This window comes from Bactrocera oleae, chromosome 2 (assembly GCF_042242935.1).
Source record: "Bactrocera oleae isolate idBacOlea1 chromosome 2, idBacOlea1, whole genome shotgun sequence".
Classification (NCBI taxonomy): domain Eukaryota; kingdom Metazoa; phylum Arthropoda; class Insecta; order Diptera; family Tephritidae; genus Bactrocera; species Bactrocera oleae.
Window position 1 is genome coordinate 1,733,396 of NC_091536.1, and position 18,046 is coordinate 1,751,441.

Here is an 18,046-nt window from a genome sequence, read left to right on the forward strand (position 1 = left end):
ATTGAATTGAATTGAGATTAGCGAATAAAAGTTCCGCACTAAGGCTTTCAATGCTTCCCCATAAAAAAATAAATTAAAAAAAAATAAAAATATAAAAACCATAATATAATATGTAGCATCTTGCAGCCACCCAAATATTAGCCCACCCACACGAGCATGCACACACTTCTAACAAACCAATGCCAATTCGCCAGTCACAATCATATCTACAGGCCGTTATACGCGAGTGGTGTCCGTGTTTGTGTGCAATCTTTGTACTAAAATGACTTCAAACTAATCCAAATCGCCACTCAATACATCGAAATGGGAAGGTCGTTGCCATAGCAGCGTATAACGATAAGCTGCAGCCGACATAAGCGCGAGCGTGCACTCATTAACCCGCCTGTCTGTGCAGCAATATTGTCGTCGGCAATCTTCGCATGTGTGACTATTTTGTTTAATTTTATTGAGTATTATTACTCATTCGACGCTCAGCCCCAGTAGCAGCAGCCGGGGACTCAGCTACGATGGCTCTCATGGTCGTCAATTACTTGCTGCAGTTATTTCACCTTTTATTACTGTTGTTGTAGTACATATATGTATATCTATATAGCTTTAGGTTTTTTTTTTATAGATTTACTACAGCAATAATAAACGCCTAAGCGTTGTGAATCAGCTGTTTTACTCGTCTGGTTGGTTCCTAAAACATTACGAAGCTCTCAGCGGCATTCCAAGGAGGTGTGTTAACCAGCCTCTCTCCAGGTGATTTTTTTAAACTGATTTGTTGTGAATTTACGCGGAGAGCCGGAGAAGCCGAATTGAACTCGGAAGTACAGGGAGGAAATTGCGCAATCGAATGTTGTTACATGCACGTGAGCATCAGAGAGAGGTAAGTTATGTTTGCTGAATAGAGAGAGACACACGAGAGAGGCATGACTGTGGTGCTGAGTGGTAGCAGATTGAGTATATTTCCTTTTAGTTTGAGTGAAAATGTCTACTTCCGTATTTGGCTATTGCCATTGTGGATGACCTTCCCGTCTCCCGCGGCTTTGTTACAACAAAAGTAAAAAAAAAGCCAAACAGACACAAGCATACATACATAGTAATGCATATATGTGCTTTGCGCTGTCAATTGGGGCATGAGTTCGCCGGCGTGCTCTTCTTCTTGTTTGCATAATCGCAGTCAGCTGATAACAACATTTAATTGGAACTATACATTTCGAAGAACTGTTTATAAAGTACCCTTTAGTAGAAAAGTTGTAAATTTTTTGGTAAATTCCATAAAGCGAATTCAACTGTAATTTTAATCAAAGTTTTATTATTTTTCGAAGAAACAATTCTTTCAAATTTATAATGTGACCTAGTGTTTTGTTACATAATGAGATACATCGATTAAATACTGACCGAAATGTTTATTATTTTGGGTATTTGATCTAATTTAGATTGTAAATTGTATCTTAAAACTAACATAAGCGAAGATTAGCTGGTTTTCGAAATAGTTGAGAAAACTATTCTGTGTTAAATGACGGGATCTTTAAGTATTCTTAAAGCCGAATATTTTATTATAACAAACTGAGCGAATCAACTACACAGATATTCAAATGGCTTATGGACTCTCCAGCTTAGAGTATAAAAGATTTATAATCACTTTTTTATTTTGTATTGATTGCAGTTTCTAAAGCAAAATTTCAATTTCAATCCCTTGCTGCAGTCAGCTCCCATACCATTCTTACCGGGCGTCGCTTCTTGTCGGCTCTTCCTACATATTGCCAGTTTCTTGTGAGACAACCGTTTTTCTGCTGTTTCTTTTCCAATAAAGACGCCTGTTGTTTTTAAATTCTGTACAAAAACAGGAAAAGTCACTTTGCAATCTGGGCTAAATCGTAAATTTTTTGTACTACTTGTACTCGCCTATCCACGCATCCTTCGCCGCTTTGCTGATCAGTATTCATGTGTGTACGACAATGCCGCGCTGACGCTGAATGTGGCCAGCATTTCGTCTCGCCTTTGTGCCTCGCATGCAGGTACCACTTTTGTCCCCGGTGTCTGTATTATGTTCGCGATGTGTATGTGTGTGTAAGGCTGCTTCCCTGCGGTTGTATGCTTGTTTTGAGTATACCTTTTGTGTTGTTACCGTCGTTTTGCTGTTGTCTAATCTTTCCGGCAATATCGCCCCTCGTTCCTTTAATCGTTCGCTCGCTCACCAACAAAACTTGAAAAGACACATAAAAAATGCATGCCAAACAAAAAAAAAAACAACAAGAAACTAAAAAACAATAGAACAAAACAAGAGCATATGAAAGCGGAAAAAGATGACTCTGGCAAAATCGTAGAACATTGGGATGAGCGTGCCAGCCGCATCTCATCACGACGCACAGCGTCGCGGTAATCATTGGATGTTGTGTTGCCTGTCGTTCGTTAGTTTCGTTGCTCGACGAGCAATTCGAGCCGTCTCACTTCTAAGTACTTATGTGTACCCCACAGGCTGTCTTTGTAAATCCTGCCTCTTGCACGGTGACATTTGTTACAGGAAGACAGACGATCAAGCAGCACAAAGCCAGTCATGCAGGCACGTAAAATTTATTTATGCGCATAAGCATGTTTGCGCATATTCTTAGGCATGTACATATGCATATATGTGTGTGTGTGTGAGTATGGTCATACCTATGAATTCATGCATGCATTACTTAGCCGTCTGAGCCGACAGGGTTTCTGCTGGCAGCACCGCATTACAAATTCGTCTTCGATAGGATTGTTGCCTGCGCTTTGAGTGAGCATTGGCCTTAGCCGCTAAGGCTTCGTTAATCCAAATGGTGAATAAAATTCATTTAGGCATGAAAGTTGAATGGTAATTATTCAATTTCATCATTTTAAAGTGTAATTTCAGTAATTCGTTTTTATCCAGAAAACGTTGAATTTCGTATGTCATACGGTTCCTATGAATTTCATGCCGTGATTATGCAGATGCAGATAATGGATGTGGAAACAAAGCCATATTTGCAGTCTTGTACACACAGCCATACATATTTACCTATGTATGAAAGGCATTGTTAAAACTTGCTCTTGCCTTTAATTTTCTAGGAACTCACTTCTTTGTGCAGACGAATTGATATATTAGAGAAACCTGATGCAAACGAGAATTGCAACGTGTTTCTAAAAAATATTTACTCATATATTATTCGAGTGCTAGCTTCTCCATTTATATGGTATTTCATGTTAGCTATGTTATGAAGATGTTATTCCTCAAATGTTGAGTTCTCCGAAGTGCTGATATATATTTTGTAAAACAATTGTAAAAAGCTTTTTAGCATAAGAAATTTAACTTTAGATTTCATATCTTAGATTTAAAATTGTTTGCGAATTCTGCAAATTTATTACCAAAATAAGGGTTCGGTTCGGGCGACGCATCGTCCATAGAGTAGGAAATTCGAACAACTACGGATCGGTTTCGCACCACGTTTATTCTAGTGGATAATGCGCATTCTCAGAGTCGCCTTACAGTGCCTCGAAGAAACCTCGAATGAGCCCATCTGTCATGGGGCGCAACAAAATCAAATGTGCCCATCGACTTTATGGAAGATTTTGCGGAAGTACCTTGGTTTGTGGGCTTACAAAATCTAACTCCTGCAAGAATTGAAGCCGAACAACTATCAAGAGTGTCGTGTATTCGGTGAATGGGCCCAAAACAAGATGGCCACCGATCCCGATTTTCACACGAATATATTAGCGATGTATGGGAGTGTACTCTCTGGTGAATAGACATTTGTAGTGCTCATATCTTTAAGGATACATAAGTCTTTAAGCTCACCGAGAAGGTAGAGATTTTGCAAAAATCATTTTTCACACGATATCAAGAAAAAATGCATGCCTATATCTTTACCTACAATATTTAAGTCGATACTGTTACAATGTATTTTATAGAAACTTTAAAATCATTTAACATCGTACTAATTTCACTATTTTGAATTTATAGGAAAGATACAAATATCAGACATTGTTGGCCGCAAAGCAGCTGACACCCTCTCTCGACGAGCTTGAACCAACTGATACGAGTATTTGCGCCGACCTACTAACTGCAGCAATTAAGGCACAGTTTGCCTCCTATGCTGCATTGATAAGACTGCTTTTGCTATTCGGTGGCAAGTTCTTCAGCTCCTGTGTGTGCGTGTTTTTCTTTTCAACAACGCCGGCAATCAGTCAAGAGCTACAAAATATGTTAAAGCGGACTTCTTTATAAGAATACTAATTATTTGACTAAATATAAAATAACCATACAAACAAATGCAGTTGAACATGCATAAAATATTGTTGGACTCGGTGCAGGTAACCCTTATACTTGTAAGCACTCGTATGTAGTCATTTCACACCTTGCTCAAATTAACGTTCCTTCACGCAAAATGTTTTTGGTTAATGTGCGATTGCTTATATTCTAAGAAGTGCCATACTTGCATACATGCATATACATATATATATGTATGTACTTATGTGCATAGTTATTCGCTTATTTGCATTATGCTTAGTTAAGTGCAACCAAATGTGTATGTGTTTTAAAGAAGTGCAACACCATACTACTTTTACATGCCCATGCAGAAACACTTATAAATACATACACATAAACCCTGCGAGAAAAACTTGTCGTCAAAATAAAATATGTGCCTAAGACAAGTCGTTGGAAAATCTATTAGCACTAACAATAATATGTTTGTATGTACCTCGAACTTTAAGTAGGTTTGGTATAATAGTTCAAGCCTGATGACATCCAAATATTATGATATCACTATCCCTGTAATCAGAAATATACTATAATTAATTTTCAATAAAAGAGAGCAAGAAGGAAATATCGATCGTCCTCATTCGCTCTTGCAGAGAAATTGCCACAACACAAAATTTTCACTATCCTAAACGCACTAGCGACAGTTACAGTACTAGCCTTAGTAAGTTTGATAATGGCCGTAAAACATTTATTTATGATTATGATTAAGATTTCTTGTTAATTGTCATATTGTCTTATCAACTCTGTCAACACTGTTGCTGTTTCCCATGCAAAATGGAAATACGACAAATACAACAAAGCTAGGTATGTTTTTTTAGTAAGCTATTCCATCAGCTGAATCTGTTTACAATTTTTATTGTTGACGTTTAGTTGTCTAAAATTATTAAAATAAATAAATTTCATCAATTTCTTTAATAATATGGAAGGAAGCCACGATATTCAGGTAAATTAAGATGAAGAAAACTGAAATATATAAATATTTTGTTGTTTCTGGGGTTGCAATGTAAACCAAAATGCCGGCGGTTCAACATATAGAAGCTTTATTTTATTTTTGTCACTTTCTCGTGGCATTTTTATATTCTTAATTTTTCACTACCAGCTGCTGAAGTGAAGAAATATTACACAATATGACATACAACAATTAAGGGCTGCTCACAAGTGTCGTATTTTTTAAGACTATTGAAATACGACATAAGACATAAGACGAAGCTTGTGAATTGCCTAAAAATGTTTATTACAAACCATATTTCAGGTTTCGGTAACAGCGGATCATGTTTTAGACAGATTTTTAATAAAAATTTAGATTTTTTACCATATAACACAACTTTAAATTCCGTCTTATTTTTCACTTTCCAGTATACATTTCAATTTCATTTCATAATTAATATATCGGGATAAATATTTCCTTTAATGCCATCTCAGGTCTAAAAGTTGTCAAAATCGGACCATAATTAACCCCAGAGCCTATGGCTGACAATCGGCAAATCTGTGAGGTTTATAATTGAATATACAAATATATAATATTTCGTTGTGTCGAAAATGGCTGCAATTGGATCAATATTTCCCATAGCACCCATATACCTAATATAAAGATTTTCGAACTTGCAGTTGACTTTATACCACATATGGTAAATCGGCCAATGTGCTAGTTATTTTAATGGAATTGAGAGAGCGTATTTATTCTAGTAGCAGTGTATCTTTGTATTCATATATTTATAAAATTGCTTGAAAATAAGTTCACAAGTATACTTGAGCAATGTCATGAATTAATGCAATCAGCCATTCCATTGCTATGCCTCCAATGATTTTAGTATAACTTTCGCTAACTTTCGTTTCGTTTATAAGCAGCAAGGCCAAACAATGTTCATTTGTGGACTCGATCTTTCAAATCCAAGCTTCTAATAACGTCTGTTGAGACATCCTATACTCTGTCGGGCTGTATAAAGTACTATAAAAATATATGATATTTCAGTGTGACTTCCTACCTAGTACGTTGCTTAGTAAGCGTATTAAAAGAGATCTGATGTCCAAAATCAACTGGTTGAACACCAATTTGAAGAAAGTCATAACATACACACGCACATTTGCTGTGTACTTATTTTTCATTATTCGCGTCGCTGAAAAACTATTGTAAATAAATCCGTTCGCTGCAAGCGGCTAATGAAAATATCAAATTACTCTACAAACACGCAAGCAGACCTGGCGACGTACATATCTACTCACCTACATATGCATGTATATTGTACGAAATGCAGTGTGCAGATAATGGTACAGACAAAGTATGGACGAGAAAAGAATAGCGAAAGGCAAATATGCATGCTGCACAAACGTTGTTGCAGGTCACACCTGCTACGCAAACAAACAAAAGAAGCGACGGGGCAACCAAACACCGACAATCACACGAAGCCAGCAGCAAAACACAAATCTGCACAAACATATAAATATGTATGTGTAATACCCTTCCCTATACCGCTGTGTGTGCGTTCTTGCAACATTCCATTATGACCCTGCCTCGGAGGGCTAAGCCATTCCTGCGTGGTAGCTTGCTCGTTGTTGAGCACCAGCCAGCCGAGCGCCCAGCCCAGCGCTACGTCGGGTTTTATCCATGCGACAAAGCAAGGCGAACACAATTTAGAATTGATTGTGATTTTCAGCTTAATATTTATAATAACCCGGTTTCTCGTCGACCGACATTTCGCTTCGATTCAAGCGCGCAACAAACACACCCCTACACTGTTACGTACACCGTAATAAATATGCGCTTAATTTAAGCTGCTCCCTTTGACGCACTCGGATACCTACTTACACTCACAATACGATATACTCGTCCCATAATAATTTACGATTCCCGAGCTCGAAATGAAATGCTTTAATCAACTGAAAATGTAGCTCTGCGCTTTGATAGCTATGAAGTTTGCGCCCTTCATTTGCCCCTTGCACTGTTATCTTACTTTTATCCAGCAACAAAAGTATGTGAATGTGTTTTCCTTTCGATTTAATTATTTTTATTATTTTATACGTCGTCATGTTGCCGATTCAATGCTAATCTTACGTTATTGTATTGGAGATTATAAATTGTACATTTCGTTCGAAATGCTTCGACATTTGTTTCTGGGAAACTGGTCTGCCTTCTAATAGTTACACGGCCCCGATGGCATCAGCGCCGTGCCACGCCGCTCCCGTCGCGTTTAGTTATGTGGCACTGTGTGCGCGGAGGCCGTGGGTTGTGCCACTTTGGCACTTCATCATGCGGCAGCTGAATGAAATATGAAACATTATGGCAGCGTTCAAGAGCTCAACTGTAGCAGGCAATAAAATCGCACTCATTAATCACATTCCCAATAGGAACCGTTGCCGACGGATAAGCGTACATATGTACATGCATAAATACTTGTACACCAAGGCGAACAGACGGACAGACAGGCAGGCGAACCCACCGAGCGATTAAATGAGCGCTGCTGGCGGAATGACGACACTTTAATCCGCCTGGCCGACGCAGCGGACAGATGAGCGTGCTATTCAAAGCGGCGCAGGTTGGACTGGGCTGGGTAAGACGGTGAGCTAGAGTGTTAGCGAGATAATGTGTGGGTTTAATGCGTCTGTACCTCATTAAGGCGAAAAGCTTAACATTCAATCAACGCAACTACGTTTCTTCGGTTAAAAAAAACTGCAACTGCAGCAAAACAAACTCATCCAACTGTTGTTGGATGGTATTGTAATATGCAATATTATATGTTAGAAAGGTTTATTGTTAAAAATGCTAGAGTGCAAAGCAAACAATGTTCATATTTTCCTCATTGTGCAATTTACTTTCTTAAATTTCTTACTCATTTGAAATGTAGTGAAAACCGTAACATATAACCGTAAAGGAGGGTTATGAGAGACTGTTTTTTCAAACCCTGATAAGGGATATTAAGTTTGAACGAAAGATCGCAGACCCTATAACATATACATATATATATGTAAGTATATGTACAATATATAAATGATCAACATGACGAGCTGAGTCGATTTAGCCATGCCGAACTACACACTATCTATTGATCAGATCGGACAACTATAGCATATAGCTGCCATACAAACTGATCGATCAAAATCAAGATATATATCTTCGTATACCCTTTTACGATATAAAAAATGCACCTGTGAGGCATACTATAGCATCGGTGCAACTCAACTAAATGTTTTGTCTTGTTTTCGATTGCTTTCAGAAGTTCTAATGCAAAAAATACATCACTAAACAGCTGAAAAACGATTCAAAGCTACTTTTTTATATCATGTACTTTTTATTTCGTAGTAGCAGCAGTCAAACAAGCAGTCTTGAATCGTTTCAAAGAATTAAGTTTAACCTCCGACCTATAATCTATTATCCAAGTATTTGACTATACTATAAAATGTAGTAGGGTTTGAGATGAGACTGCGACTCCGATACAGGGTATTTTCATACATACCCCAATCCGAATTAAATCTAAATTATTGAACATTTAACTGGTAAGATGTGTGTCTTGATGTACACGGTGAACAGTCCTGGGAGTTTTAAAAAGGCTTCAAGCGGTAATTTGAATTTATGAATTCTAGTTTCCAGTACTTTTCAATAAATCTAAGATTCTTTCTCATACATAAACCACAAATCATTTATTACTACATACCATGCACAGTTAAAACTCTCTACTACTTCCAATTGTGGAGGGCATATAGTAAGAACCGTATTTCCAGCGAAAATGGAATCTTAAGAATCCTTAAATGCCTTAAAGCCTGTATATATATTAATTGGTGTAAACGTTTGAAGTGTGAGGTTGTTTTCGGGGACTTCGTTTTCTTGAGTTTTGTACTTTTCCAAAATATTTGAAATTATTATTGTGCTCTCTACCTCTTCACCAGCCATTCGTTAGTCCGTTTTAGTTATGACTATGGTTCTGGTCAAGCTTCAAGCTGCCGTCGCAACCAAATTTCTGCAAGCTAACATTCCATGAAAATAACTCCAAATTAAGCTGGAACGACAAAAGCAAAAACAGCAACAAAACAGCAGCAGTAGAGCAACCATAATTACAAACAAAAGGCCACAAAGAAACTGGAAATGCTAAAAAATACCATAATAATGCCCATAAGGGTTTTGGGAGCAGTAAAGCATAAAACCTAACCACAAGGAAGCAACAACAATAGTAATGCGAAAAATGCTCAAACAACTAAAATGATTATAAGTAAGCAATGGTCAGTAGACGCCGCGCAAGTGGGAACATGTAAAAAGGTTAAGCGTCCGGAAAGCTTGCGTTGGCATTGCTAATGGTGGTCGCCGGACGATAGCAGTGCAAGCGGTTCGTACGAAACGTGCAACGCCCCAGTAAAACTATACAAAACGATACAATAAAATTACTAATTTAATGCAGATAGGCGATACCTTAATGCTATCAATTTACTTACATACACACACACATACACACTCGTCTATTTTTTCGTTATTTGCCTTTGTTTCGGCTTTATTTGTGTTTTCCTACGCCGATGTCGATTACTCTTCAACCGTCCTGCTGCCTTCTGCGAAACGAGATACAAGATAAATCTGAGTATTTACCGAATTTTTCGTTGAAGCCTCACTGGGTTGTGCCAACAACAATAGAAAGAAGACTGATAACAATAACAAGCACAAATATTCCAAAAGAGATGGTTTAAATGTATTTGGTGTATAATGTATTTTTAGATTCAACCGTCTGACGACCACAACATATCCATTTACAAATTTATTTAAGTTGCAAGTATGAGTGTACACACTTTTACAATTTTCACAATATTTCAAAATTTCACATAATATAGCTACATAACGACATAGTCGCCACGGTTGTTCAGTATTTTAATAAGAATTAAGAACCGTGGAAAAACAAAAATTGAAAAGAAAGCACCTTCCACTTTATTTAGTACTAATGAGAATAAAATTATGAAATTGAAACATAGATTCTCTTATGAATAAATTTCACAATAAACATATGTACGTACTCATTATTATTATAGTAATATATTAGTATGGATTTCCACTGGATAAATTAGGATGTTTTCGTAATAGTTTCCTGGAGTTGCCAGTTATGCCCCGAAGAAGGTACATTAAGTTTGCCATGAAGTTTATAACAACAGAACCTATAAAATATATATATACATAAATGATAAACGTTTTTATTTGAAATATCTTATTTTCAAAGTAAAATTATTGATTTCTATGTAGAGTAGAAGGGTTTGGCTAGTATGACTTTTTTCTGAAAAATGTAGACTTCACGGAGGTACTAAATTAATAACCGAAATACATACATACATATACAGCAATTCTTAAAAACAATTGCCGCTCGTTACCATTCCCCATTGTTTCCTTTTATTATCATTTCCCCCGTTGATTGATCAACCCGATATTAATGCGATCTGAAGCACATACAAACACACATGTGTATATACTCAGCACATACAAACACACATGTGTGTATATACTCAGCATATAAATGCATTTGTATGTTCTTTGTCCCGGTATTGGCATACAATCGGTTTGTTTGAACACTTTTATCACGAAAAAGTTTCATTTCCGTTGTTGTTTTTGCCATTACCATTGCCATTGCCAACATCAAAGTCTGTGCCATTTTTGGCATCTCCGCCGTTGCATCTGCTGCCAAGCGTACTCTATTTCTTGGATGTACATTTGTATATAGCTTATTGCGCTAACGGTATTTTAGTCCATTATTCCGTTTATTTGCTTAGGAACTTCAATAGCTTTCAGTTTTATTCATTTAGTAATATGGCATTTGGCGTTGCTATTAATGTCGTTTTTCTTGTATACTGTATTGACAACTTTTTGATGTCGTAGCCCCACCCGCTTGTCAGTGCCGCACGCCTCCTTCCGCCTGCCGTTACTTCCTGCAACAACATTTCATAATTTGTTCGTTCGTTCGTTTGCTGAATAGTAATTTTTACCGTTGACGTCGCTTACTGCGCTCCCCTACCACTAACTTAAATAGCCACTCATAACCACTCTTCACCCCTGTCCGCTTCGTTGTCTACCCTGGTTCGTGGCTGCCGTTACCGTTCCCGTTCGTTCTGCTTCGAAGTTTCTGTAAATTTGAAATTATTCACAGTTGGCTGAGTGGATAATGTCGCCAAGCGTCCCATAAAGTGGTTGACAGCAAAACTATTCTGTGTTGGCACTGCTGCATTGCCAACTCGGCGAAGGGGTTTGTTTAATTTCTTTTTAATATTCCCCTCCGCAGCGCACCGCATGAACCATTACACACACATACATACTTGTATATTCAGATTGTCGCCTTACAATTCCACACTACATTTGCGATAGGATTGTTCCAAGCCCCAGGGGCCAATTACGTAAGAAATGAAGACGATGCTCAAAACTGTTCTAGACATTCACACACACACCCATAATTTATAATATTTCCATACAATTAAGCGCATTTACAAAGCGTGTTATGCACTTAGCTACGAGGGTACGCATATGTATATGTGGCGAAACTCACATTGCACATATATTTAAATTTATTTAACTCATGAATTCGTGGTTTAATACATATATATACATTTATATTAACACAACTAAAGGTTAAGTTGTCCTAAGAGTTACACTACTGTCGCTCTCGTACATACATTAATCAAGCTATTAAAGCAATATATTGAGAGCATCATCTCCTAATATTGACCACCGTTACCTGAACTTATTATTTATAACGCTAAGACAAGGAACGCTGCCAGATAGGAGAATTTTTCCGTATTTTCCGGATTTTTTTGGCTTTAAAGATGTTGTGAACTGCGCGGGAATTGTTTTGAGCAGCAGCGTTTGCTACTCCTGATTCCTGTCCGAGGGCGAATAAGGTTTTATTGTTAAGACGCCTAAATTTATTTTTTATTTCGTCAAAGAAATCTAGACTAGTTGTTTTAAATGACGTTGCTCTAAGTGAATCGAAAAGTTCGTCAAGGCTTAATCGGTCAGGAAGTTGCCTGGTAATTTTTTTCAATAATTTCCTTATTTTTTCCTTTTAAGTTACTTTTGATTAAGTCAGAAAAAAGTCCTTGTGATTCTCTTAGATTTAAAAATGTTTGGAGGTCCCGGTTGTCGCCATTAAATTCAGGGATATTTCCCAAATTTTTAAAGGGTTCAAAATTTATTTGAACCATTTTGTCTTAAATTCTAATTTTTCGTATTCTTTTCTTAATTAATATTTAATTTATTTAATTAATATTTCGCTTTAATTTTTCTATTATATTGTAATTTGCTAGTTCTTTATTATTTCTGTTTCTTTGCCGTAGAAGTATAGTTGTGCTTGGGTGTCGTAATATTCATATACGAGTATATACTTAAATATACTTATTGGTACCCTGTGTCCTTCTGACGTGTCTTTTTATGTAAGGTTCTGCACAAGCGTTGTTAAAACTGGTGGTTGGAGAACAAAAAGTTAACCGTGCTGTCTTCTAAGAAATCTTCTCTGCAAGCGTTGTTAAAACTGGTGGTTCGGGCACGGAAGGGTTTTTATAACTGTTTTCTTGTTTTTTCTTATAATGTTTTTTTGTAATAAATATACACATGTGATAGTTGAAAATCGAATGGATTACTTCTACCTAAAATTAAGCGCGCTAAGGTGATTATAATTGGAGAAATAGGTTGTATTATGACTGTCATTTTAGCTGTGTCAGCAATGGTATTCTATTTCGTTCCAAAATCGAGAAAGGACACAACCTGAGTAGATTTGATCTTACACTTCATTTTGGTCGGTTTTCAATAAATATACGAAACATGTTTAATTATTGTGCCTTGTTAAATATGCCATTGTTATATTTTCCAAATCGTAACTTTTCATTTGACAGAGGTTTCTTTTCAGGTATTCTCTTACAAACCATTTAAATTTAGAACTGCTGCTGCAGCCGCTACAGATTTCGGGCGCGCTCAAGCAGTTGTGATGGCCGGTCGGTTTGTTATTCGTATCAGCTATTTCCATCGTCCCTGTCATGACAATCACTTATTCTCTGTAAATTGTGCCGTAAAGAACGAATTTCACATGTTCGCGTCTTTGTATATAGGTGTGTGTGTGTGTGTTTGTGAATAACCATCTGTCGGCCTTAAGTTGGAGTAAAGTTGCAGGGGACAGAGCAGACCAGACCAGCGAGAACTATGTGCATGTGTGTTCGTGTGCGCGTCGGCTGATGAACTGGCAGTTTTACTTGTAATTTTTTAGATATTGGAAAAGGATAAACGTTTCATATGCAAATTAGATGCTGATGCATGTCGACAACCAGCCGCTGTGAGAATGTTGTCTTAATGCGCACAAAGACTTCTTCTGAATACTCATACATTTCGTTAATAAAAGAGTTCTTTGCTACTTCCAAATAAATAACACCCAATGGATTTGAAAATATCTTTTACTATGCCTTCCTTTTAGTAATAACAGAGGTGCCGTTATTGGCTACTTCAATATCCATTATATTGGTAGAAAGTAATTTCTTTGTTTCTCTGACAATGGATCAAATTTGATGGAGTGTGGGGATATGCCCTCTTTTATATCTAATGAATTTTCTGAAGTGATTGCCAAAAGTTATTAAAGCAGTTTTCGAATACGCATACTCACACAAGACCTTTAAAGGCCCATTCACATACAACTTTCATCGCTTTGGGTGACAGTTCATACTGAAACAACGAAACAGAGAGAACAAAGGGTATGCCACAATGGGCGCTTTGCTTTCACTGTTTCTCTCTAATGTTGTTTGCCAAAGCGTAAAAAGATGAGAGTTGCCCAACATTTTGGTTGGCTTCGCGTCGAAAACTTTTTATGCGAACGTACTCATACAAAAGCGTATATCGAACTTTTCTGTCAAAAACAAATGTCTGACGCAAAGCGAAGTAAAAGTTCTATGTGAATTGACCATAAGATCATGAAGGAAAATTTCTCAATCTTCTGCATTCGTCAAATATTAAAATTTGAATGTCAAAGAGGACTCGGAAGCATCATCAAGCCCAGAGTGGAAATCGATTAAAGCGATATATACAAAGCGATACATAAACATATGTATGTATGTGCAACATCAAGACAAACAAGTAAAGAAATACTAAGTGTAACCGAACATTTTACACTCTCGCAATTTGCAAGGATCACAAGCGCTGAAATACCTAAATAAAATTTATTGTGTACATTAGAAAAGGTCAGATATAGAATAGGAAATCATTCTTAGGAAAACACACACTTGATTTCAATAAAATAGCACACATATTAACTATTATAAACGGCCGAGGTGAAAAGGTATGGTGAGAGTTCGGCCTTTTTGCGGTGACATGGTTTGAGGATAATATTTAAGCAAATTTGTATTTCGATAATGTTATTGACTTTCGATTTATATACTGTAAAAATAAAGAATCCGTTCAATTAATTAATTAATATTTTGTTAGATGGGAAGTCACATAAGAATGCCGGAATAACGTCATTTTGCTAATTTCGTTAAAATGTTCGTATAGTTCATGAGATATAGGATTTTACTTAGGTGGGGGGTGCCACGCCCATTGTTCAATTTCTATAACGGCTTCCATGAACACTTCCCGAAGTATCTTCACTGTGAAATTGAATACTTTTGACGAGTTTATTTAGCGAGTTATCCCACTTTTAGTAGTTTTGGGCGTGGTTAACATCCGATTTCACCCATTTTCACACTGTCTAAGGAGGTGCCGAAAAGATTTCCCCTCAACAAGTTGGTTTTGGTTAGTTATATGTTCAGTTATGAGCGGAGCTGTGGCCACTTTTTAAAAACACTTCACTGTGTGTCACGAAGTTTGTAACACCCAGAAGGAAACGTCGGAGACCCTATAATATATACTTGTAGATATATATATATATATATATATATAAATGATCAAATGATAAATAGTCCCTCAGGAAAGAAGCTGCTCATTTTTCTTAACCGTCGATATCGGACCACTATAGCACATAGCTAGCATACAAACTTAAATTTAAAAAATAAACTTCGAAGTTAACGTTTTTTCTTTTTTTGGTCCTTAAAAAATTAATGATCTATAAAAGATTATAAAATAAAATTTCGAAAATGTCTATTAAAGTTTTTCATTATATTCCTTTTTATCTACATAAATCATAAATAGACCTCAAAAGATTGCAGCCATAGAAAAAATTACATAATATCCTTCATGGACAAAGATTACCCAGAATCGTTTTACTTGAACAAATGAAAAGCGATTTCATTATTTGCAACAGATTGTTGTTTTCCAATTCATTCACTTTTTGATTGTTTGTGCTGATTATCTATGTCCGTTCTTTTTTGGGACTGCCGCATTAAATTCACTTGTGTTGCTTCAGCGCGGCTGTTGACGATGATTGCGGCAACGACACTCCAACTATTATCAGCGCAGCCAACACCACAATTATAGGCGATGCACCGGCCAGCCTGAACTGCTAGCAAAGGCAGCAATAACAAAGACAAACCTGGAAAACAATAACAATGACTCGACATAGAAAAAGGTAATAATAATGTCGGCAATGGCAACAATTCAACACATCAGCTTCAATTGGTGCACATTAACATCAGGCGCAAACATTTAATATTATATTATTCCAGTACCGATGCGGCTGTGCGCAATCAACTAGCCAACTGAACAACCAACGAACAACAACAACATAATGCGATATTACACACACATATACAAAGGTAATTATTTACGAAATTACTGTGCAACTAACTGACCAAATTGCTAGTAATCGTCTACTCACTCGCATACATATATACCTATTTTAACCAATACTCATACACACACATATGCATACATTAACACATACTCTCCTGGCCCGGTGGGCGTCCATCTGATCAAATCATCGTAATCGCAACTATTCTCTATGCCCAATTTGGTTGTTCCACACATTGTTGTTTTAGAACTTTTTCACGTGAGGATATTTCATGGCATATGCGCAATGTCACTCGTCCATCCGACGAGACAAAGCCACGCGGCCTGCCAAACCTGTACATATGTACATACCTCTGTATATAAGTGCGCAATGCGAATATTGCAATCGGTTATTAGTCTGACGATTGCCCTGTCCATTTTTGGTGGCTTTCGAATTCAGCGCTCGTCGTTGCGGAACATTCATCCCACAGAGGAATATTATCGGTTGTGATGGTCGACAAGCCGTTTCGGGCAGGTGGTGAGCAGACATAGCGCTGAAGCTTGCGGATGTACATACAAGTACATATGGATGTACATCGTTATGTGTGTGAGCCATTTACGCATTTGGTAATAAAGCTAAAGTTGTTATTCATAATTGACGAGCAACTGTGTATGTGTGTGTAGGTCCGCTGTGCAGAACAAATTCATAGTTTCATGGTATTTATACGTGCAAATTATCTGTAATGGCTAATCGGACTTACGCTCCACTTAATGGCCGTTTTCGTTAGGAGGGGTCAAGCCCTGGAATCACTATTAGTCCATTTCGTGAGTTTCATTTGTAGCATATGTAATTTAACTACACAGATGAATAGAAATGTAATTACAATTGCATTATGCTTAGTGAAGGCGAATTCCAATTGTGATGGAAATTATAATGTTCTAATGTCTTTTCATCATCCGAGTGGAAACGAGAACCTATCGAAAATTTTCTGACATGCCTTTTTATTCCCAGAGGGGTTTCCTCAAAGGTTACCTTCGCAATACCATACATACAGCATGCCCAAATCATGCGGTATGCTGAACCTGAAAAACCAGTGTCGCAGCAATCCTTCCTCCTCCACCTTTAGCTTTTATGACCGCTGTTAGGCATTTCCGCAAAAGTAAAAGTGTCGTTTTCACCGGCTCTGAATCGTCGAAACCATTCCTCCGCGGTTCGAAGTGATAGAGTACCATCCCCCAAAACACCATTAATCTCACGGAACGTTTCTCTAGCGGATTTGCCTTTAACGAAGGAAAACTTTAAAATAGCGCGAATTTCGGCGTTAGTGAACTCCATGTTTACACGTCTATAACTGTTGAACGCAATATCCAAACTAATCATGCATAGCGTTGTTTTGTAGGTTATGTCAAGACCTTTCAAATTATGTATAGTGTTATAGCCGCGAAATTCAAAAGACAAAAAAGCGGAAGGGAGCAATTTTGCAATTTTTCTTCGACTCGCCGAAAATGGAGAACAATAAACGCTAAATATTCCTTAGCGATAGTTATAGTCATTAAATCTCACTGCGAGTGTGGTGCCCAATTGTTCCAACGTCAGCAGAAAAAAGATCAGACACGCATTCAAAAATTACAGAAACATTCATTTCAACTTATTTCGGAACGCTACATTTAATGGTTGGAACGCAGCCCCGAAATAACCGTACCATTTAATTACTGTAATAATATATTTGAACATTTGTACAGGGAATTTCAACAAATGCACACATTTGTTTGTGTTTAATGAGTGTGTGTGTTATCGCCGGCACGCATGCACCCATACTTTTGAGTTTTTAAAGTCCGTAGAAAATTATATTAGTGCCATTCCAAGCAAAAACTAATGAACATGTTGTTGTTATTGCTTTTTTATAGAATTAACAAGCGGCTTCGTCATCAGGGTTCAGTGGTTCGGTAGCAGAGCGTAAAAAATGAGAATGACAGCACGTCGAGCAATTAACGGCAAACAAGTTAAATCAAAAATGCTCGGCAACCCAAATGAGCACAGATGTAGCAGACTGTTAGGAGGGGGTAGGCACACACACATACAGACATATGTACTCAAATACGATGAAAGTGCAATAGTACAAAAGTGTGGTCCGTCCGCTACGCTCATACATAGCCAGGAT

At 37.3% G+C, this 18,046-nt stretch overlaps 2 long non-coding RNA genes across 3 annotated transcripts in view; both read right to left on the bottom strand.

The window, feature by feature from the left end:
• Positions 1-1,880: 1,880 nt before the first annotated feature.
• On the bottom strand, positions 1,881-7,442 carry LOC138856081 (uncharacterized). Its single transcript, XR_011395178.1, has 2 exons — positions 7,059-7,442; positions 1,881-2,191 (listed from the first exon to the last, which is right to left on the bottom strand). It is a non-coding gene; the product is annotated as an uncharacterized lncRNA (long non-coding RNA).
• Positions 7,443-9,974: 2,532 nt separating this feature from the next.
• Positions 9,975-18,046, bottom strand: part of LOC138856074 (uncharacterized) — a 39,920-nt gene continuing 31,848 nt past the window's right edge. Inside the window, exons 2-3 of one of the 2 annotated variants that reach the window (XR_011395177.1) lie at positions 10,241-10,378; positions 9,975-10,164 (exon numbers count right to left, since the gene is read on the bottom strand). This is a non-coding gene — a long non-coding RNA (uncharacterized lncRNA). Of the gene's footprint in view, positions 10,379-18,046 lie in introns of both variants that reach the window. The other variant, XR_011395176.1, reaches the window with a different exon arrangement.